This window comes from Triturus cristatus, chromosome 12 (assembly GCF_964204655.1).
Source record: "Triturus cristatus chromosome 12, aTriCri1.1, whole genome shotgun sequence".
Classification (NCBI taxonomy): domain Eukaryota; kingdom Metazoa; phylum Chordata; class Amphibia; order Caudata; family Salamandridae; genus Triturus; species Triturus cristatus.
Window position 1 is genome coordinate 232010678 of NC_140595.1, and position 22388 is coordinate 232033065.

General features: G+C 44.6%; 1 long non-coding RNA gene across 1 annotated transcript in view; it reads right to left on the reverse strand.

Moving 5' to 3' along the window:
• Positions 1-22388, reverse strand: part of LOC146775772 (uncharacterized) — a 101853-nt gene that overhangs the window by 73682 nt on the left and 5783 nt on the right. The window contains exon 2 of the long non-coding RNA XR_014972239.1: positions 504-650. This is a non-coding gene — a long non-coding RNA (uncharacterized LOC146775772). The remainder of the gene's footprint in view (positions 1-503; positions 651-22388) is intronic.

The following is a 22388-nucleotide window of genomic DNA, read 5'->3' on the forward strand; positions in this document are numbered from 1 at the left end:
TTTCTTCTTCTTCTAAAAAAGGTGTTAGAGTAACTTTAAATGTACTTTAATGTTGTTTGCTTAATTTCTAGTTTGTGATTTATTGAACCAAATTAAAAAAACTAATTTAAATGAATTTACCTTCCCATCACCGTTTGTAGCGCTTCCATTCTCGATGGCTTCCCAGCTTTATTTTCGCTAATGAATTGTGTGCATTGACGCTATACTGCCTTTCTTGTGCCCTCCCACCTATCTAACTTTCTCCTTGTGGAACTGACACCGTGCGCATGTTGCTAATGTCCAAATACCGTAGAATCATATCGTGTAGTACAGTCTCATGTTCTGGTCACCGTGAGTAGACGCATCGAATCTAGTGGAGCATCACAGCACAGAGCTAAGAATGCTTTAAGACATATATATATCTTCATTTTAGCCTACTTATTATTCCCACATTCGTGCAACTTGCTATGACCGATTTCACTGCACCTGTTGATTTCTTGGCATAGTATTAGAACCATACTCACCCTTTACGCAGCACTGGCGAGCCTCAGGCCCCCCACAGTGGCCTTCCACGTACTTGCCATCACAGAAATTGCTGTTGTCCATACAAGTTCCATTCCTGTCACTGCAGCGCGTGTCATCAACCTTGTATAAGTTGTGCGAGTCCAGGCCTGCAAAACAGGTAGCTTATTCGTTAATATAATCAAATACCTAGTTTTTAATAAACATTTTATTTCATGTATGGTATATGTAGCCATGTAGATTGTTTTTTTTTTTTTGAAGTTCAAAGACGTTTTTATTGATATTTTGTATGCGTAAAAAAGTACAGCTGAAAATCATATAGAAAAAGTGGTCCATGGTGGGGTACCCGCAGGTCGTATGAATACAACAATATAATACATAAAGGTTGAGTTTTATATAGCATCGGAGGGTCAGTTTACTATTAGAACATTGGAATGTTGGGAACTCCATTCAATGGAGTGCTCCATGGGTTTAAAGGCCCCCAAAGCAACATTCCAATGTTGTTTTCAAAGGCCTCTCGGAGCCCGAGGGAATTTAAACCCCTCGAACTCCGAGAGGCCTTTGTTTCATTTGTAGGAACATTCTGCCCTCTAGTGGCAGAATGTTTTAATAGCCTTATAGCCCTTCGTAGCTGGACTCTACCGGCTATTAAAGTCCCGCTCCCTTGTTAAAGTCCCCTGCCTTCGGCTCGGGTCTTTGACGCTGGAGCGTGCCTTTAATAGCTGGTATAGCCCGCTATGGTGGGCTATAAGGCTATATTATATTATATTATATGTGGGGAAATTAAATAGAACTATCTGCTGTTTGTATGGAAGGAGAGAGGAGTGGATTTGTGAAGGAGGTATGTGGGGTACCCTGATTGCTAATGTGATGAGTGAATTGTAAGTCAAAGAGATAGAGATTAAATGAAAAAGGGAGAGAGAGAAGGAGAAAGAGAAGAGAGTTGTGCTGGAACTAGAATGTGGGGGTGTTATGGAAGGGAGTTGGAGGGGAGTTGTGTAGGGAGAAGAGGAGGGAGTGGAAGGTGACGGGAAGGTTGGGTTGAGGGAAGTGGGAGGAGATGGATGAGGGAACTACTATATTAGTTTTGTTAGTTTTGTTTTTTCAGCCTCGGGACATTTCTTGAAATAAAGTTGTCCAGTTTGTGCCAGGTTTTACCACTGTTCATTGATGGAGTTCTTAAGTATGAGTTTAGGTAGTTAATAGCCCCTCTGTTGAATTGAATCCATTCCCAACAGGTGTGGGAGGAGAGTTTGGATGAGTTCTTCCACACGGAGAGGATGACTTTGAGACCGATTGAGACCAGAATGTCTAATAAAAGGCGGTCTTCTTTGTTCAATGTATATTTTATGTCTGGGGGGAGGATTCCTAGTGCGATGGAAGTTAGGTTAGGAGTCTAATTAATATGTAGGATTTGTGAGATGGTATTGCTAAGCCCACCGGGAATTTCTTAGCGAAAGTGCATTCTCACAGCTCCAGCAGGTATCAGAGGTTCGAAGTCTGAGTTTGCATAGCCTGGCAGGAGTCCAGTCCTGTACAATCCAGTATCTACATTGCGCAAGTGATGGCGTAAATTTGTTAGAAGTTATATCTCCCATGTGGACGGCCAGTCTAGTGTCTCCTCTTGGGTATCGTTTGAGTTGACGAGTGAGGAATCCCATTTATTTTGCATAGATTTGTTTAAGGCGGAATTTGCAGGGGAGAGGAGTGAGCATAGTTTGTATGTTAGGTGTCCGCCTTTGGCATATGACAGTATTGTATTAGGTAAGTGCTTGTAAGGATGTTTACAGAATGGTCAGTTTCTATTTTTTTTAATAGTCACAAGTTTTTTTGTAGTCTTAGTTTCTTCATTACAATTCTAGGTTTTGTTGGCACACAATGAGCATCGCATCTATTTTCATAAAAAGCTGTCTGAAAGGTAAACGGGGGACATACTGATTAAAAAGTTGATAAATGGCGTAATCATCATTTTGATGGATTCTCTTCTTCCCCACCAAGTGATGAATCTGGAAGACCACTTATCTATGTTGTCTTTAATTTGCCTAGTATCATTTTTCCATTGAGGTCAGTGGAGTCTTCCAGAGTTTCAGTGAACATGATTCCCAAATATTTTATTTTATTGGGTGCCCATTTGAGGCCGCAATTGCTGATAAGTGAGCTGTTACAATGCACATTAAGAGGTAGAAGTTCTGTTTTGTCTGAGTTGAAACTGTATTCTGATACATTAGAATATTCGTTGATAGTGGAAATGATGTGAGGGAAAGCTGATTCTGCTTGCGTTGTGAAGAGGAGTATGTCATCCATAAAGGCATCCAGTTTCTGCGGTCCTGCAGAGAAGGGAATGCCAGCGATAAGGGGATTTTCTTTAATTAGAGTGAGCAGAGGTTCTAGCATTAGTAAGAATAGCAGTGGAGAAAGAAGACATCCTTGCCTGGTACCTTGTTGGAGGTTAAAGGAGTTGGATAAAGTGCCACTGATGTTTATTCTAGCTCTGGGTTCTTTATATAAAGCGAGAATCATCCTAGGTAAGGAGGGGCCTAGGTTGAAAGAGGTAAGAGTGGCGTGGAGGAATGCCCCAAAAACTTATCGAAGGCCTTCTCCACGTCCAATGCTATCGTGCAAACAGGGTGGTTGAGATGGTGGGCTTTTTCAATCGGATGACTCAATAGTATGGTGTTATCTGCGCTGAACCTTCCTTTAATGAATCTTGATTGTGAAGAATGTATTATTTTTTGGGGGATAGGATCTAGCCTGAGAGCCAGGATTTTTCTATACATTTTGCAATCAATATTTATTTGGGTGATGGGGCAGTAGTATTTGGGGTTGGAGGGGTCTCCTCTCCGTCACGGTGTCCATAGAGTAGGAACCTCCATGACACCACCAGTGCTGAGGAAACTCGCAATATGCTTGGCGGGACCGCAGCGGTCTTGCCAAGCATATTGCTGCCTCCTGACCGCCACAACACCATCAGGGAACAGCGGTTCCCTGGTGGCTGTGGCGGGGCAATGGCGCTTCTTTCCTTCTTTGAGTGTGACCATAATAGTTGCCTCAGCAGCGGTTCCCTGTGAAGGAAAAGTGTGCAAATAGGTCTTCTAGGGAAGTAATTAGTGAATTAGCCCAGGTCTGGTAAAATGAGGCTGGGAAGTTGTCTGGGCCGGGTGCCTTCCTGGCGTTCATTTTGTTATTGGCTTTCATGATTTCATGGTGCAAGAGACCTATCTGATGGTGGGAGGTGGAGGCTACAAGTGGTGGTTTGTTCGTCAAATTGGCGACTTTAGGTGAACTAAGGAGTAAACACGGTCAATAAGCGAGTTAGTTGAGAGTTGTCTAGGATTGTTGTAAGTGATGGACAACATTTAGGCTAGGAGCATAGATGTATTAGGACCATAAAGAACATTTTGGGACTGATTACGGCTTTGACAGTGCAGCGCCAGATCCACCCGCTGCTGCACAGCCGAAGTCATGGTCAGGCCACCTGCCGAATTAGATGTTTCCTCCTGTCTAGTGGGCTTTTTTTGACGCTCACATGGTGGTGTCCTGAGAATGGGCACTGCAATGGGCATGCCACAAACGGTTCTTGCATGGCATGGAATGTTAAGTCCATGCTGTGCAGGAACTGGGGGCATGCATACAGGGTGGCACATGTTGTGCCCTACTGCATGCATACCCATGCGGAGGAGGCATGGGGCCCTGCAGGGCCCCCTTTGTTACCTCTTCACCATGGTGTCCATAGAGTAGGAACCTCCATGGCACCGCTGGAGCAGAGGAAACTTTTAATATGCTTGGCGTGACCGCAAAGACCCTGCCAAGCATATTGCTGCCTCCTGACCACCACAACACCATCAGGGAACTGTGGTTCTTTGGCGGCTGTGGCGGAACAATGCCGGTCGGACTGCCCAAATTGTAATAGGTAGGGAGGGAGATTTCCACGCCTCCATGAGTCTGGCAGTCCGTGGACCGCCAGATCCTAATATAGCCCTTTGTATCAAAACTCATATTAAGACCAATGCGAGATAGCTCTAAGGACTAAGAACAAAGGTAACTGCGAGCTGAGAGTTGTCCAAGTGTCAACAATGTGTAAGTTAGAAGAATAAACTAATTCTGAACAAAAGTACAGTTTGCATCAAAAACCAGTAATAGGAGCAAAGTGAGGTACGGGCAGGGATGCAAGAGCTAAGGTTAACTGTTTAGGATTATTAGTGGTTAGTATTTTGGTGGTTAGTGATCGGTAGTAGCAGATTCTCTTGTGTTTAGTGTATCATGCATGGATGCAGGTGTACATCCTAGTATGGGAGTTTCGGATGTTGGTAGTAAGCAACACATTTGTGTATTCAGGTCAATCCTTTGAACCAAAGGGATTAACCCTTTTTATGCTCCTGACGGATCGGTTCCGCCATGAGCCACGGTGGGCGTGTGCTCATGACAGAACCGCTCCATCAATGCACCCACCCATGGGGGAAGTGCTGGCGCTCACCCCATGGGTAGCCCAACAACTTCCCACAAACAGGGATGGCAGCAGAAGAGTTTCTGCTGAAACCCGACCCCCCCATGAGAATCCCATGAAGTCAGTGCGCACAGCGCGCGGCAACGTAATCAGGAAACCCCGGACGCGCTGGAAGTCATTAGCTTCTAGGCGTCCAACGGAGTAAGGTAGGTGTCCTTGCTCCTGGGGCAGATTCCTCCATGCACAGAGGCATCAGGGGAGAGGAAAGAGTTTTTCCTCTCCCCTGATGTCTCTTTGTAGGGCATTTCAGCTTCACGATCACGCACAACGTCGTGGTCGTGAAGCAAAAATGCCCCCACTAGGCACCAGGGATGTATTTTTTTTTTAAATGGAAGTGACCCCTTGGGCAAGGGTCGCTTCCAAAGGGTTCCTATTTTGTGGATATGTTTTCTGCCCCCCCCCCCTGGCTTTTTTTTGGCCTTTCTGCCCCCTGGGGGGCAGAAAACCCCACTAGGCCCCAGGGATCTATTTCGTTTGCAAGGGGCCACATTTCTGTATGCTGTGTTCTGCCCCAACTGGGGACAGATCGGCCTGGCAGAAAACCCCACCAGATCCCTTGGGTAAGATCACCCCCCATTTTTCTTGGCCCTATTTGAAGGCCCTTCCGGCCGATTGACTATTTGGGTAGTGACATAGCGTGTTATAATGTTAATTGCTTTATTTCTTGTGAATTGCAATTGTAACATTTTATTTCTCCTTTTTATTCTAGTTCAAGACTTTTGCTCTTTAGACTGATGGTCCAGGTTGCGCCTTCATTACTGGTGGTTCTGCATTTTGTGTAATTGCATGTGTTTGGTAAGATAATTATTTTTTGTACTATTTACTCTAAATTAGTTTCATTTCCCTGCATGAATGTGTTTTTTGCAAATGGCGTAATAATAGCAGTATGTTTAGCTTCTGTTTTTTGAGTGTCAAAATCTTTTTGCATTTGTGCTCGATGTGTATTTTATTGTCTTGTGAGTAATTGGTTTTGTTTTTTATCTCTAGTGGGATATTGTTGTTTTTTGCTGTGTCTCCGCAGATTAGGCGCTGGTGAGTGTAGCTATCTTTGGCAAGTGAGTCATATTGTTTTTGAGTATATGGATATTTGTGATAAAGCCACACTTTGTTTATTACTTATTTTGTACAGTATTGGTTGTTGTTGACTTGTTTGTGAAGTCTCCTTTCTCTGTAACAATTATGGCTAGCCTCAGCATTACTGCTCAGCAGGTTGTTGGTATGCTTTTTGAGTCTTTCTCTGACCATGGTTGAGAGACTGACTCTGCATCTGAGGCAGAGGAGGCAGTGGAAGATTCTGGCAGTGAGTTGTCTGTCCACGAGGAATCATCAGATGATGAAACCACTCTTAGTGAAGATGAAGTGCCTGTTTTAGGGGAGGATATCGATGTGATGATAGTGCAGCAAGAGGCATCTGGGTTGCAGCCTGGGGCTCCAAGGCCTCCCACTGGAAGTGCTGACCTCTGGATTGCCCAAGGCATGTGTCAGCCGACATTGCTAGACTTTACTGGTGTTCCAGGGTGTAGAGTGGATACTGAAAACCTTTTGCCTATAACTTTTTTTCAGTTGTTTATGGACAATGTATTTTTGGCAGAGATTGTTGAGCCGACTAATTTCTATGCGGAACAGTATTTGAGGGACAACAGTGCCAGCCTTAGGCCCCACTCTAGAGCTACCCGGTGGACTCCCACAAATCTGGAAGAGATGAAGAAGTTCTTGGGTTTAACTCTTTTGATGGGCTTGCTAAGGAAGCCATTGATGTCTTCATATTGATCTACTAGTCCCTTGATGGCAACGGCTATATATCCGGCAGTCATGATTGGTATTTGCTTTTGCTTTGTATGCTGCAATCTGTTGATAATGGTTTAGCGTTGCCACAAGATCACCCTGATTGTGACTGTCATTTTAAGATTCGGCCTGCCATTGATCACTTTGTAGATCGATTTTCTGAGATCTGAGCTCCAGGGAAAGAATTAGCTGTGGATGAGTCTTTGGTCTTGTTCAATGGCCGCTTGGTTTTTAGGCAGTACATATTCCTAGCAAGAGTGCACGCTGTGTAATTAAGATGTATATGCTGTGTGACATTTGGACTGAATATGTCTCTAATTTCAGGGTGTACACCGGTAGGGATTCTAGGATTGATCCCCCTGGTTGTCCGTCCACTTTTGTAGTGACTGAGAAAATTGTGTAGGAACTTGGTAGAGGACTTTTCAACAAAGGTCACCATTTATATATAGTTAACTTCTACACTGGTGTGCAGTTTTTTAGGGAATTGGGCCAAAGTGGACACTGTTGCTTGTGGCACAATCCGCTCTAACCGTAAAGGTTTCCCAAAATAACTTGTTTACCAAAAGCTTGTGTGGGGGCAATGCAGTGCGTTGCGTAGCGAGGAACTTCTAGCTGTGAAGTTTGCAGTCAGGAGAGATGTCTTCATGCTGACTACCATCCATGATGAAAGCACTCCACCTATGACTGTTTGGGGTCAGGTTGCTGAAGTGCGCAAACCTGTGTGAATTTTAGACTATAATAGGCACATGGGTGGTGTTGATAGAGTAGATCAGAGATTGGAACCTTACACTGTTCTTCGTAAGGCTTACATTTGGTATAAGAAGTTGGCTATCCATCTTTGTCACTTGGCAACCTTTAATGCTTTTGTTGTATTTAAGGATTGTTGTCCTGAGTCAACGATGACTTGTCAGTTTTAGGAGTCTGTGATAGGCAGCCTTGTTGTAGTGGAACAGGCAAGTGTTCCTAGAGTTGGAGTGGTGAGGATGTGGCTAGATTGAAAGATTGTCACTTTCCTGATCACATTCCTCCCAAGCCCTCAAAAGACTTTCCAAGTAGGAGATGTACAGTCTGTTGGTGAAGAGGTACGCGGAAGGAGACTTATATGTACTACCCGAGTGTCCATCTAACCCTGTGCTGTGTGTGCCGCTCGTTTTAGAATGTACCACACAAAATTATTTTTGAGAGCATCCATGAGTGGTAAAGTTAACTGCCTGGTCTGTATTGTTTTGTTCAGTTACAAGGTTGGCATTAGTGCAATGTATTTAGTTTCAGATTTAGTGTTAGTAGATTTGTATCTACTTACAATTTGTTTGTGTTTTCTTTTTTTACATAAAAACCCTAAATGTGAGTGTAGGCTGGCACTTGGTTGGCGGTGTGCATGGACTGGCACTTGGCTGGTGGTGTGTTGGACTGGCGCTTGGCTGGGTGTGTGTGTGAACTGGTGCTTGGCTGGGGGTCTGTGTGAACTGGCGCTTGGCCGGCGGCATGAATGGACTGGCACTTGGCTAGCGGTGTGCATGGACTGGCGCTTGGCTGGTGGTGTGTGAGTAGTGACTTGCTGCTGGTCACTACATACACTGGTAGCCAAATGCCAGTCCACACAATCCGTCAGTTGGCGTGGTTGATGTATCAGGCATGTGGCAGTATGAAAGTGATGGGCCCTTGAATGGCGCTGTCTGCTTATGTGAGTGTTGTAATGTGATGGGCCCCCGGCTTGCAGTGTGAATGGTTTTGTATGTGTCACACGTATAAAAGGTGTATGAATGGCCTGTAAAGAGGTAGGTGCAATGTCGTGGCTTTACAACTCACGAGCTGAGCCAATGGTTCAGTTTCTTGTCCTTTTAATTATTAACTGTGCATTCCATTTTTGTGAAATCTCTTGTTAATAAAACTGTTTATTCTGAACCATCACTCACCCTCGTGCCAATCCAACCAGTATGTATGTTTGCTTGAGGAATAGATGGTTGTGCAGTAATATTTCTCTTTTCTGTGTTTCTCAAGCAGGGTGTACCTTGTACCTTTTTGTGAATATTGTAATGTGTTAGTTCCGTGCCTGGTGATGTGAATGGTGTCGTGTGTATCATGTACGAAAGATATGTGAATGGCCTGTAATGCAGTTGGAGCCTTGACACGGCTTTACAACTCACGAGCTGTGAGTTTTGGTCCAGTTTGTTGTCCTTTCAATTATTGACTGTGCATTTAATTTTTGTGAAATCTCTTGTTAATAACATTTTATATACTGAACCATCACTCACCCTCGTGCCAAATCCAACCAGTATGTGTGTATGCTTGAGGAATAGATGGTTATGCAGTAATATTTGTCTTTTCTGTCTTTCTCTGCCAAGGTGTACATTCCATCTAAGAAAAACCTACCAACTCTAGATATTCTCGTAAACTAAACACCCAGGGGAGTACATAGTGATGTCTCTCTCGTGGATCCCAACAAGTTATCTTACCCAGAATGTCCTGCAAACCTCAAAATGTGACTGTCACATTCTCCTTACATTACTGTGCCATAAGTTTCACGCTTCAGAAATAAACAACAAATTCCTACCACCCAGCATTTCCCCAACTCTCCCGATAAAAATGGTACCTCACTTGTGTGGGTGGGCCAAGTACCCGCGGCAGGGAAGGGCCCAAAACCTATTGTGGAGACATCAACATTTCCTATTTTGAAACTACCTGGTTTTGCAAGGGGGGTCACCTGAGTTTTTGGCCTCGGGCTCGGTGGCCATCTTGGGAAACCTACCAAACCCATACATTTCTGAAAACTAGACACCCGGGTAGTTCAGAGAGGTATGACTTGTGTGGACTCCCCAACATTTTCCCACCCAGAATCCCCTGCAAATCTCAAATTTGGCTGAAAAAAATCTAACTCTTCTCAAATTTCTGTGTGGGAAAGTTGTAGGATCACCGGCCTGACACACATTTCCTACCACCCAGAATACCCCCAGGTCTCCTGTTAAAAATGGTACCTCACTGGTGTGGGTGGGTCAAGTACCCGCAATAGGCAGGGCTCTAAACGTATTGTGAAAACTTCAAAATTACTTATCATAAAGCAACCTGGTTTTGCGGGGGGGGGCACCTGGGTTTTTGGCCCCCGGCTCAGCGGCCATCTAGGGAAACCTACAAAACCCACATATTTCCGAAAACAAGACACCCTGGGGAGTCCAGTGAGGTATGGCTTGCATGGATCCCCCAAGGTTTCCCTACCCAGAGTCCCCTGCAAACCTCAAATTTAGCTTTAAAAAAAATCACTTTTTCCACACATTTTTGTGTGGGATCACCGTGCCGGCACAAATGTCCCACCACCCAGTGTTCCCCTTTTTCTCCCGAGTAAAATGCTGAGTCAATGCTTTGTTTCCAATGAGCCATGAAGCTGCAATAAGAAGGTTCAACGTCATCTTTAAGACTGTTGCCGACTGGGGATGTGAGTTGCTTGCGCCGGGGAAGAGCATCACACAGGGGCTTTTTCAAAAGTGAAGCGTTGGTCCCAAGATGAGGGAGGTGGTGGCGATGTGAGTCTTTTGCGACAGGTCCAATCCACGCAACAGCTGTGATGCATCAGTTCTGCTCGGGGATGCTCCCTCCATTCATCCGAGGGAATTCATAGGTTATGCTTCAGGATGTGCCGCTCAGCAAAGAAGATGTGTTGGTTCCACTGGTAAGCACCTTGAACCCACTTCCAAAGGTCCAGGACTGAGGTGGCACTACATGGCAGGGTCCGCGGTGCAGTTGCAACATTGGTAGCCTGTTATGTCCCTGAGGCTTTAGATCAGGAGGCCCGACAACTAGCCCTTGGACTGACCCTTTGTCTGGGTTCAAGTGATGCAGGCCCAGTTATCCTCACCAAGGCAAGGGAGCAACAGGCAGCAGTTCAGCACAGCAAAGCAAGAGTCCAGCAGAGTGCAGTCCAGCAGAGTGGAAGTCTTTCAGCAGCACACGAGTCCTTCTTTCTGGTAGAGTATCCATAGGACCAGAAGGGTATTGAAGTGATGGTGTCTGAGGTCCAGTACGTATACCCAGTGGTGCCTTTGAAGTGGGGGAGACTTCAAAGAGATGCCTTTGAAGCGCACAGATGCCCTCCCTTCCTGCCCTTGCTTCAGACTCACTATAGGGGGTATGTAGCCCTTTGTATGTGTGCAGGACACATCCTATTCAAGTGTAAGAGAGGCTGTGCCCAGCTCCTTCCTCCCAACCTGCCAGAGATGGCCCACTGAGACAGACATAAGCTCCCATTGTGTGCGGCTGTCTAGGAGGAATGCACAAAGCCCAACTGCCAACTACACCCAATCCAGCTACTGCAGCGCCATAGCACTGAAACCGCTCTGATCGCAGCCACCGATGACATACGAGCCCTGCTCGACTGAGGAGAAACTTTGATCCTCCTCAACCTCTCAGCAGCCTTCGACACCGTATCCCACCACAGACTGATCGAAAGACTCCACCATATCGGCATCCGAGGGGAAGGGCTCCAATAGATCACTTCCTTCATCACCGGAAGAACCCAGAGGATCTACCTCCCACCTTTCACCTCTGACCCCAAGGAGATCACTTGGGGTGTCACCCAGAGGTCATCTCTCAGTCTCACGCTCTTCAATGCATATATGACCCTGCTGTCCAACATCGTCAGATCCCAAGGTCTAAACATAATTTCTTATGCAGACGACACCCAACTCATCCTCTCACTCACTGACTACCCCACCACCTCCAGAATCAACTTCCACAGATGCATGTCTAACGTAACTAAGTGGATGAAGAACAACTGCCTGCACCTAAACACACACAAGACAGAAGTACTGATCTTTGGCAACCGCAGCAACACATGGAACGACTCATGGTGGCCATCAGACCTAGGACCCGTACCCACTCCCTCCAACCACGCCAGAAATCTCGGAATCATCATTGACAACAAGTTCACAATGAAATCACAGAACAACGCTGCCTCCTGCACCTGCTTCCTCACTCTTTGCATGCTACACAAGCTTTACAAGTGACTATCTCTACACAAGATGCACCATGATACAAACCCTCATCATCAGCTGACTGGACTACAGCAATGCCCTCTACAAAGGAATAACCACACACCTCCCACAGATTTCAGACCATACAGAATGTCACAGCTAGACTCATCCTCGGCCTTCCACGACAAACCCACATCACACTTCACCTTTAGGAAACTTCACTGGCTCCCCGTACAGAAGAGATACCAATTTAAGCTGCTGGCTTACGCACACAAGACTATACACAACCAAGAACCTGCCTACATTAACCACCACCTGGACTCCCACCAACCGTTGAGAAGACTACGCTCCGCCTCCTTTTTACTTGCTTATACTCTCCACATCTACTGAAGCAGAAGTGGGGGACCCTCCTTTTCCAAAATCGCAGCAAAGACCTGGAACAGCCTCCCCATGCACCTCTGGACCATCACCTCATTTCTGGAATTCCAAATGGCCCTCAGGACCTGGTTGTTCGAATAAGCCTCTGGGACCTGCAAGTGCCTGGATACCCTATCAGGTGATTAGCCACACTTTAGAAATCATGATTGATTGATTGATGTGATCAGAGACAAGCTATAGTCACCAAATGGCTAAAGCAAGAAAATCTCAACTTTCTAAAAGTGGAATTTTTAGATTTGCAACTTAAAACCGACGTGACCATAAGTTTGGATTTTAAATTAAGATTCCAGAGACTCCAAACTTGAATCAGTTATATCTTTCCATCTGGAAATTACTCTTATAAAATGTAACAATGCTATCCTATAGGCGATATAGGTCTTGCAGTATTTAAAAAAGAATTTTAAGGGCCTTTTTACTACCAGGACATGTAAAACATGAAAGTACATGTCCTCCATTTTAAATACATTTCGCATTGCCCTCTGGGCTACCCAAGGCCTACACTAGGGATGACTTATATGTATTTTAAAAGAAGGCTTGGACCTAGCCAAAAGTTTATTTTGACAGGTTGAAATGGCAGTTTAAACTGCACACACATGCTCTGCAATGGTTAGAGGGCTTCTTTGATGGGTGAACAATCAGTGCTATTGGCCCGCTAGTAGCATTTAATTTACATGCCATGGACACACACTAGGGACATATAAGTAAATTAAATATGTCAATTGAGTATGAGCCAATGTACTGTGTTTAGAAAAGAGAGTACATGCACTTTAGAAATGGTTAGCAGCGGTAAAGTGCTCAGAGTCCTAAGGCCAAGAAAAACAAATTCAGCGAAAAGTAGAAGGAGAAAGGCAACATATTTGGGGGTGACCCTCCAGAAAGAGCCATTTTCCAACAGTTTGACACTAGTCTTTTGTTATACCATATAAGCTGAGGCCAGGGCAGGAAATTGCAAGCACCTCTGGGGGTGGAAGCCCCTAGATCCATCTCCTACTTCAAAGTGGGCACCATGTATACATACTGGACCCTCAAACCCAACTCTTGAGTACACCTCTGGACCTGTGGAAGACTCAGAAGGACCGATGTGCTGCTCTGCAAGAAGGGCTGCTACTCCGTTACCCCGTAGCCCTGCTGTCTGAGTGATAAGGACTGGACCAGCAACTTGAACCCAGCACCACCAGAGTGACTCCAAGGGCTTGTTGGCTGACCTTCTGATGGGAAACAGCATTCACAACGTGGCACGAACCACTGGCTGCCATTACAACCCAGGTATTACAATAAATGCGTCTTTACCTGCATGTCTTTACAACAAAATGCCTCAGGGAAAGCGGCGTAGACTTAAAGTCAAACGCTTTCCCTACAGTTGCGCAGACTGGAATTGGAATTGTAAATTATACAGTTGCAGAGTCCAGCGCTTTCCTTAAGACATGATGTGCATGGTAAAGGAATGCGTGGTAAAGACGTATTCATTTTAAACACTGCTGAGTAATGGCATGTGTGGTAAAGGCATGCTTGTTCCGAAATACCACCCCTCCTGATCAGAGCCTCAGGGACAGAAACGACTTCAACCACTTTGAACCCAGCACCTAAAGTCTGTTTGCTGTGAGTTGTACCCTCCCCAAGTGGTGCCACCCCAGTCCTGGACCCTTGGAAGTGGGCCTGAAGGTGCTCTGCCAGCCCAGTTCTGGTCACATGGGCAAAACCAACACAGTGTGATGCATTTCCTTGCAGCTCCTCTCTGGAGCTGCAAGGCGCATCCCCAACACAGGACCTCACATCAGCTACTCACAACCAAGCCCTCTGTCCATCACCTACTCGTACCTTCTTGGCAGACGTACCATGTGCTTGTTGTATATCCTTTGCTGCAAGCATTCCGGTGATTTTATCCTTTATCCTTTATATAGGCACTTCATTAATTGTCACCGTGCATCACCTTCCTAAGTCCAACCTTTCGCCATTTCATGGTCGGAGTGCACTCAACCACGTGCATGTGCGTCTGCTTCACACCTTGACTGCCCCATGGCTGGTACAATGTTTTACGGCTCTGTATTAGACGCTCCCATATCTACTTCCCTTTTCCTCATTTCCCACAGGCTATTTTCATTGATTCAGGCTTGCATCTTAACTGTCCTGATGATTATCCTATTATTGTTTTTAAAGTATCGAAACGTCGTTGACTAATGTAAACAGTTTGCACGTTGATCACACATGATAAAAAAAAGTGCAGTTACTGTTTCTCTAAGCTTGTTAGAAATTGTGCTCAATATTCCACAAGCTACCCCGCCTTGCCTGATATGTTTTTGTTCTAAATGTATTTGTCATGTGTTCATGTAGGATGCAGGATTGTCTCCCAAGTAATTGCTACGTTTGTATTTTTGTTCTTTGACATTTTTGATGTATTAAATTGATTGTCCGGCTGGACACTCGCATTATAGTACTGATTCAAGTCTATAATTAGCCTATTTACTCAACTGTTGCGTTTAAGGACCACTGTTCTAATACTAAACTGTTACCCAAGGTCCTTATCAACCTTTTGGGTTCCCTTGTTTTTGTAAAAGTCTCACATCATAGCCTGCAACTGCCTCGGAGCTGCCAGTTTCTGGCACGTACTCAACACAGGCCTTTGTATCCCAAGTCCCTCGTCAACAGCATCCTCGACAACCATTCAGGACTGTGCATCGTCGCAGCCCTCAGCTTTTTCTTAACCACTGATGTGCAACGCATCCTCAACGTAGGACTTCGCATTGCAAGCCCCTTATTGATGGCATCCTCAACGACAATGCAGGACTCCACATTGGAGCCCTGCACCTACCTCAGGATTGCCACTGTGTGACGCTTCCTCAATGCAATATATCATAACACTCTGCACGTTAAGGTACTTTGTTCAGCTGGCCTAACTTGGTCTCTGCATCTGGCTCACACTCCATCACAGTGGGCCTGTACTTGTGGCTTTGTCCCGGTCCACTGCAACCAGATATCCCAAATAGTGCTTTTTGCTTCTTGGCACTATTTTTCACTATAAATTTTAAAATTCAACATCTCTGGTTCTACTTATTGGATTTTTGTTGTTTTAGTCTTGTTTTATTTATTAAATGAAATTCTATTTTTCTAACCTGGTGAGAAATCATTTCATTTTGTGTGGTGATTTCACTGTTTTACTGTTTTAAGTATTTGCAACTTAGTCGCAGTCTGGCGTGACCAGATAACCGCAGTTAGCTCATTGTGATTTTAGGCACTATTTCCACTTTAATCTTTAAATCTGCCTATCTCTGGTTGTACTGAACGGGTTTTTGTTGTTTTCATCTCATATAAGTTTTTCCATTTAATTCTATTTTTCTAATTTGGTGTTCTATTTTTCTTGCGTTGTGTTTTCATTATAATTATTGTTTGAAGTTCTGCCTAAATATTTTACACATTGCCTGACTGCTTGTGCCAAGCTACCAGAGGGTAAAGCACAGGTTAATTTTGGGTTTGCTTGTGACTTTACCTTGATTGAAATGGTGGTTGCTACTTGAGTAAGATTTCACTCCCTTTAACCAGTAACCCAATTTGCAACAGAGGCACTGAGGCCCGGCACAAAATATGCATTGAATCAGAGCAAGTGATGAACAGGCACATTTTAAAATATTTGTGTGGCTCACATTGAAGCAGAATAAAAGAGTGCTACAAAATCTACTTACGTAGGCAGAAAACATATGATACAAACCTTGTGGTGAAAACAGCTTTAAAAAAGATCAAACATGCATTGGCAAATTCAAAAGGTCTGCAATAGCCATTAGCCTTTTGCTTTTGTCAGTGCTTGTTTTGTTTTGTCATCTTTTTGCAAAATATTATTGTTGGAGAAGCCTGGCTGATCGCGTCCTAGTGATTATTTATTTATTTATTTTTTTAACTTTATTTGTAGTTTTAACATAAAGCACACAATGTATACCAATGCAATGTACAGTGAATCGCAATATTACCACAATAATCTCTTCTGCCAGGTACCATAAATACAACATAGGCAATGAAACAATCTTTCTGATTACACAATACTGACAGGGGGATATACTGGACACAGGGAAATACATCATTATACAAGGATCAAGAGGAGTTTGCCAGTTATGAAAACCCAAGGACAGATAGATATATCTTCTGTTGACAACCTTCGGTATATATGTGGCTATCAGATCGGGCAATCTTGGTGGACCGATAGTCTGGATGACCGAACTGCTACCAAAGCACACCTGCTGTTATTTATGTAATTGCGATTGGAGTAGGATGCGCATCTGCAGAATTTTGTGATAGTAGGTACCCCTGAAGAGGTTTCCATATATCTTTGGGCCTGGAGGTATGTGGTACTGTCTCAGCATAGACGGTAGTCTGTTCTTGGCAATATGTTAGGTCTGTCAACCATTCTTTGAATTTTGGGGCTCGGCCCCTTCCCCATCGACACGCCACTCTTCGTTTGGCTAACAACAGTGAAATAGCAAGGAATTTCCTATAGGCAACAGGTATCTATGCTGTGTTTCGTAGGAGAATAAGCAAAGGGTCTCTTTCTATTAGTCTGTCAGTCATCTTTTCAAGCGCCACCAACACCTATTCCCAATATTCTTCTATTGTCTGGCATACCCACGCTAGATGTAAGATCCCCGCACCTGCCTGTTTGCATCGCTCACAGCTATCAGTTTCTGCCAGCTTAAATTTGTATTTCTTGATTGGCGTATAGTATAAGCAATGCAGATATTTTTAATGTATCACTCGTAGCCTACAACTTGCCGAGATCTGTGCTGTTTGGAGGCAGCAATATTTCCACTGATCGTCTGTAATTTCTCTTCCTAAATCTTCTCCCCACTGCACACGAGACAGACTATGAATTCCCTCCCTGTGTGATCGTATGCTGGTGTATAGGGCTGATACTAGATGCTTTCCATCAGTGGATCCTAGCATATGATGTAGCGGGATGAGACTCAAGGGTTCTTGCGGGAAATCAGGAATAATTGTTTGTATCCCCTGTCGTAGACGCACATAAAGGAATACATCCAATGGCGTATATGGTGTATTCTGTAAATATTGCTCTAGTGATTATTTTTCTTGACCTTAAGCCATGTTGCCTATCTGCTCATGATGCAATGCAACATGTCTAAAAAACATTGACAAAGCCAATTGATCTCACATAGGGGAGACTTAGTGGCATTGCCAGAGCTTGTTCTAATGTACCATCCATAAACGTATGGGGGCTAAGTTTATTTTATGTAATAAATATGTTAAGCCCAGTTCCTCATGATAAATTAACAATGACAAATAAAGCTGTGAAAGTGTTGTGGCTATCCCAAAAGGCATTTGAAATCCTGTTTTCTTAGATCTGAAGAGACGTGGCAGTACAATATTCTCAACGTCCTGCAACACAGATGGTAAAGATACAATTGCCATTGTACACTGTCAGCACATGTTTGATTGTTATTTACCTTTGCGAGCTGCAAAAAAGAACTAGTGCTCCCTGGAATCTAATATATTACAGCCTCCCAATCTTAAGAATATGGAATCAAGTTTTGGTATTATCAAAAGAGAGTCCCAAATAAAATTAAGCATTAACAAAGCCAACAGGTCTTGCGTTGCCCACCAGCCTTTTGACTTTGGCAATTCTTGTTTTGTCTGTCTTCGTTTGTGTGAACCCTTATTGGTGTGGAGGCAGCCAGGCCATCATCAATCTAAAAACAAAATCATTGACTAAAGCAAAAAATATTTTTGGGGTTTCAAAAAAACACACATTACCTTACGTGCCCCTGAAGCTGGAGGGGATTACTTTGTGTGTTGATGTGCTCCTTGTAAAGGAGTAGCATGCTGTAACTCAAAGTAAAATTACCCAGTGGCTGAAGTGTGCTAACTCACTGCCCTAAGATGCATGCCGCAGTGGCTGGTAGAAATATGTAAATGACACAACAACAGATTAATGAATGAAGTCTGGCTGAAAATCCATATAGGAAACTATGTCATACACATGAGTGTAGTAAAATCAAGAGGTCTTGGCTAACACCAGAGCAAAAAAAGCCAATCGGTCTGGCTTTGGCTGCCAGCCTCTTAGTGTTGCTAAGGTTTTTTGCAATATTTTTGTAAACTTTTCTTAAAAATCGACATAGAGTTTTGCTAAGACAGAGAGAGAGGCTTCCAAAGATAAATGAGAAAGAGGCTTGCAAAGACAGGTAGATAGAGAGGGTGTTATAGATAGATACTGCTGCAAAGATAGAGTTGCAAAGATAAATAGATAGATTTGCAAAGATAGACAGATTGAGTTGCAAAGATCGATACCCAAAGAGATAGATAGATGATACATGGACGATAGATGATAAAAAAATAGATAATAATTTGAGATGGGGAGGGTTCCATGATAGATAGCTAGATAGATAGATAGATAGATAGATAGATAGATAGATAGATAGATAGATAGATAGATAGATAGATAGATAGATAGATAGATCATATAAAATTAAAATAAACAGCCAAACTAAAATTAGAAATGTAATAGTTAAATGTCTTTATAATCAGGACATACAAAACACCTGAAAGCACACTATATACAATCCGGACATAAAGAAGGCTAAATTGGTTTAAAAATATAACATACAAGAGCACTGAAGGGCCATAGCATGACTATGTCTCTGATGATCACCTGTGGGGTCACTGCACAGTAGGGGAAAGAAAATAGTTGATCTGTGGGTGTAAGAGAAGTTGCAGCATTATGCAATGAGGAGCGCGAGGGAGCATGGAAGAAACCAATTGCATATACATATTGGCGAAGGAAGTTGAGGCCTTTATAGCTTTTCAAAGCTAAATTCTGTCTTGATGACAGGCTGGGACAGTCAAATGATTAAATAGGTATGTGTGACTCATGTCCTCAATTACTCATTCATTGAGCTAAGCAATGTACTTTAAGGTGCAACATTTTTGGGTGGTAAAGATACTGGGTGGAATTGCACTGGACAATTCTGAGGGATTTTATGAAAAAAGAAACACGAACAGCCTATAACTCTGTCTGTTGCTACTCTCGGTGCTGTTATTGTCAGTTGTTACAAAGAGTAGAAAAATTGTGGAACAAGATCTGTGTGCTATGATTTTGTTTTGTAACTAACTGCTGACAACCTCCTGCTAATGCATAATTTGCATTTAATGGTCTTATACGTCCATTGAAAAAGTTAATAAAATATATTTAAAATATACAAGAGCACTGAAAGCAAACTAGACAGCCATCCAAGAGGAAAAACAGACTTAATTGGATAACAAATATAACTATCATCCTAAATTAAAATACAAACAAGCATGGCATACAGCAGTACTGTTAGAAATGCACATCATTGCGCGAGTAGTAAAAAAAGGACAGTTTAACGAAGAACAGTTTCAAATGGTCACAATTTAGTATACTGTGAAACAGCAGCAGTCAAATAAACAAACGCCAATCCAAAATGAATTCATATTACATGCAGGACCTGGCATTGTGCTGCCTCCACTCAAACTTGCTGCCCCTGCCCCCCCTTGCCATCTATTGCCCAAGTCCATGCCCTGCTACCTCACTACAACCCTTTGTTGATCATTGATCTGCCACAGCCCTTCTAGCCTGCCCTGAACAGTTAGATTGCTGCCCCATTCACCTCCTCCCTACTCTCTGTTGTCCAAGTCCATGCACCAGATCCTTCCCTCCTGACCTACATGGTCTGATGTGTTGCCACTCCCCTCCATTTAGCTTGATATCCCTGCCCAGTCTTCCTGCCCCCGATGCCCATTTCTTTGCCCCATCATTGCCACACTGCTTAGCCTCTGTGCTTAGCTTGCTGCCCCTAGTCGCCTTCCCCTGCTTACCAATGTCTGTGTGCATGCCCCTGCTCCCAACTTTCTACCCACCATTTTCCATGGTCCTGCCCACTGTCCCATCTAATCTGGGAGTTCTCTTGAGTCGCCACTTTCCCTCCCACCTGCCTAGCATGGTCAGATGGCTGCTTCTTGTTCCTTTCACCTCCACCCCGCCTGTCTGTTCTCAATGGTACTTTTTATGGCACTCCTTTCTGCTCTCCATGCTCTGTTGTGATGCAGCTACTCCTCCTACCTGCCCTGCATGGTCTGTTGTGAAGCCCCTTCCCCCTCTTCTTTGTGTCCAGGCTCCATCGCTCCCATTTGTCCCCCATGGTCTTTTGTGCATGCCATTGCCCACTCTCACTTGCCCACCATTGCCATTGTGCTGCCACTAACCCTCCCACTTGCCATGCATGGTCTTCTGTGCTATCACAGCCCCTCCAAACTAACCTGTGTGGTAAGCTAACTGTCAATAACCCCCCCACCTCCCCTCTGTTGTCTGTGTATGCCATTATAGTCTCACTGTTACCCTCCATGGTGTGTTGTGCTTCCAGTGCCCATCCCGCCTGCCCTCCATGGTCCGCTTGTTGCTGCTGCCCTGCCACCTTGCCCCCTGCCCCTCTCTTCTGCCCCACCTACGTAAGTTATGCTGCAACTGTTTAAAAAAAGGGACATAAGAATAAGAACTAGCAGCATATGAGGCAAAATCACAACAATTTGAAGTATGAGGCAAAGTTAATTTCAGAACACCTAGAAAAAATTCATAATAGCTCAGAAAAGACAAATCGCACCTCCACTATCTGCCATCCCCAGCCAGCACCGGTAAACCAAGAACGTGTATCGGTGTGTGGGGAAGGTGCGGAGAGAAGAGTCGCGTGCACACCAGCGGACCTAGCGAGTGGAAGACATAACGCTGGGAGTCAAAACCGGCGAGGGGCGACGGCAAGAGAATCAGGGTCCCCCGCTCACGACCCAACTAAATTGCAGAGAGCACCAACGAAGAGTCCTGGGTGGCGTAAGGCAACGTGTGAGTGTTTGCGGTCACATTAAGGGTACACCAGCGCTGAGACACCCGACACCAGATAAGGGGAGAAAAAAAAAATTGTGATGTGCCCAATGCGAGGAACACAAAGATGCAAATGGCGCCCAAAACGAAACTGAAAGATGAATAGAACAAGTAAACACCTCCACCATCAAATCGAAAGCTGAACAGAAGAAGCAAACTCCTCCGTCATCCCCAGCCAGCGCCAGTAAGCTAAGAAGAACGGGTATCAAGGTGCGGGAGGCTTATGTGCGCGCTGCGGACCTAGTAGGAGGAAGTCAGAGGGGGGAACACAAAAACGCAGGCGAGGAGCAAATGCGCGAACAGCGAAGGAGCAAAGGCGAGGAAGAAAAAAAAAGAAATAAGGGCCCCCTGCTCACGGCCCACCTCAAGGCTCACGGCCCAGCCAAATTGAGAGAGAGAGAGAGAGTACAAACGAAGATTCCACTCAGGTGGTAGCCAAGGTGCAATCGGCTGCAATTGGTTGCGATCTGCTGCGGTCACATTAAGGGCACACGGGCACAGTAACCAAAAAGGAAGAACGCCCGCGATCAGCCCACGATCAGCACGTGACCCCCATAACCACTGCAAGGATACCACCAGTAAAGGCAATGAGGGGCCCAAAAGGGGGGATATACAAAGAGTCGACCCAAGCCACGTCTGGGAGCTAAAAAGAACCCTGCAAAAGGGAGGGTGCCCTCATAACAGCCCGGAAAAAGCGGAAGCAGCACCAGCAGCAGATCAAATGAAGCTGACTGGGAAAACACTAGCTGACTACAATCAGCTACAGCAGCCAGACGAGGAGGGCAGCTGGTGGCGGAGGGACCAAAAACGAGGAGAACCACCAAAAGGTCCAACACACAGCTCAATTCTATACCATCACACAGGAAGTCGCAGAAGGGGAAACCCTGCAGCGCAACACCACATCATCCCAAGAGCATACAGTGGAGGAGCGCAGCTGCATCTGAAGCTGATCAGGCTGTCAACAAGTTAGGGACCCACAGAAACCCAGCAGACGATAACGGACCACAGGCAACACAAAGCCACAACAACCCAGGAACAGCGCAAACTGTGTAGCACCAAGTAAACCTGTGACTTAAAAACATGGCAGAGAGGGAATCAAGGCTCCAGCAGCAGCTTAAAAAAACCAAAGGAGAACCTGTGTTATCTGATTCACCGCTTAAACAGAAACCAGACATCAATGGCACCCTAGAAATGATCCTAAAAAAATTAGCAGATGTCCATGACCTGGCCAAGACCACAAAGCAAACCACAGATGCGAAGGAATGCAGCCCGACCAATAATATGTAAGCCTCTGAGATCGCAGCACACG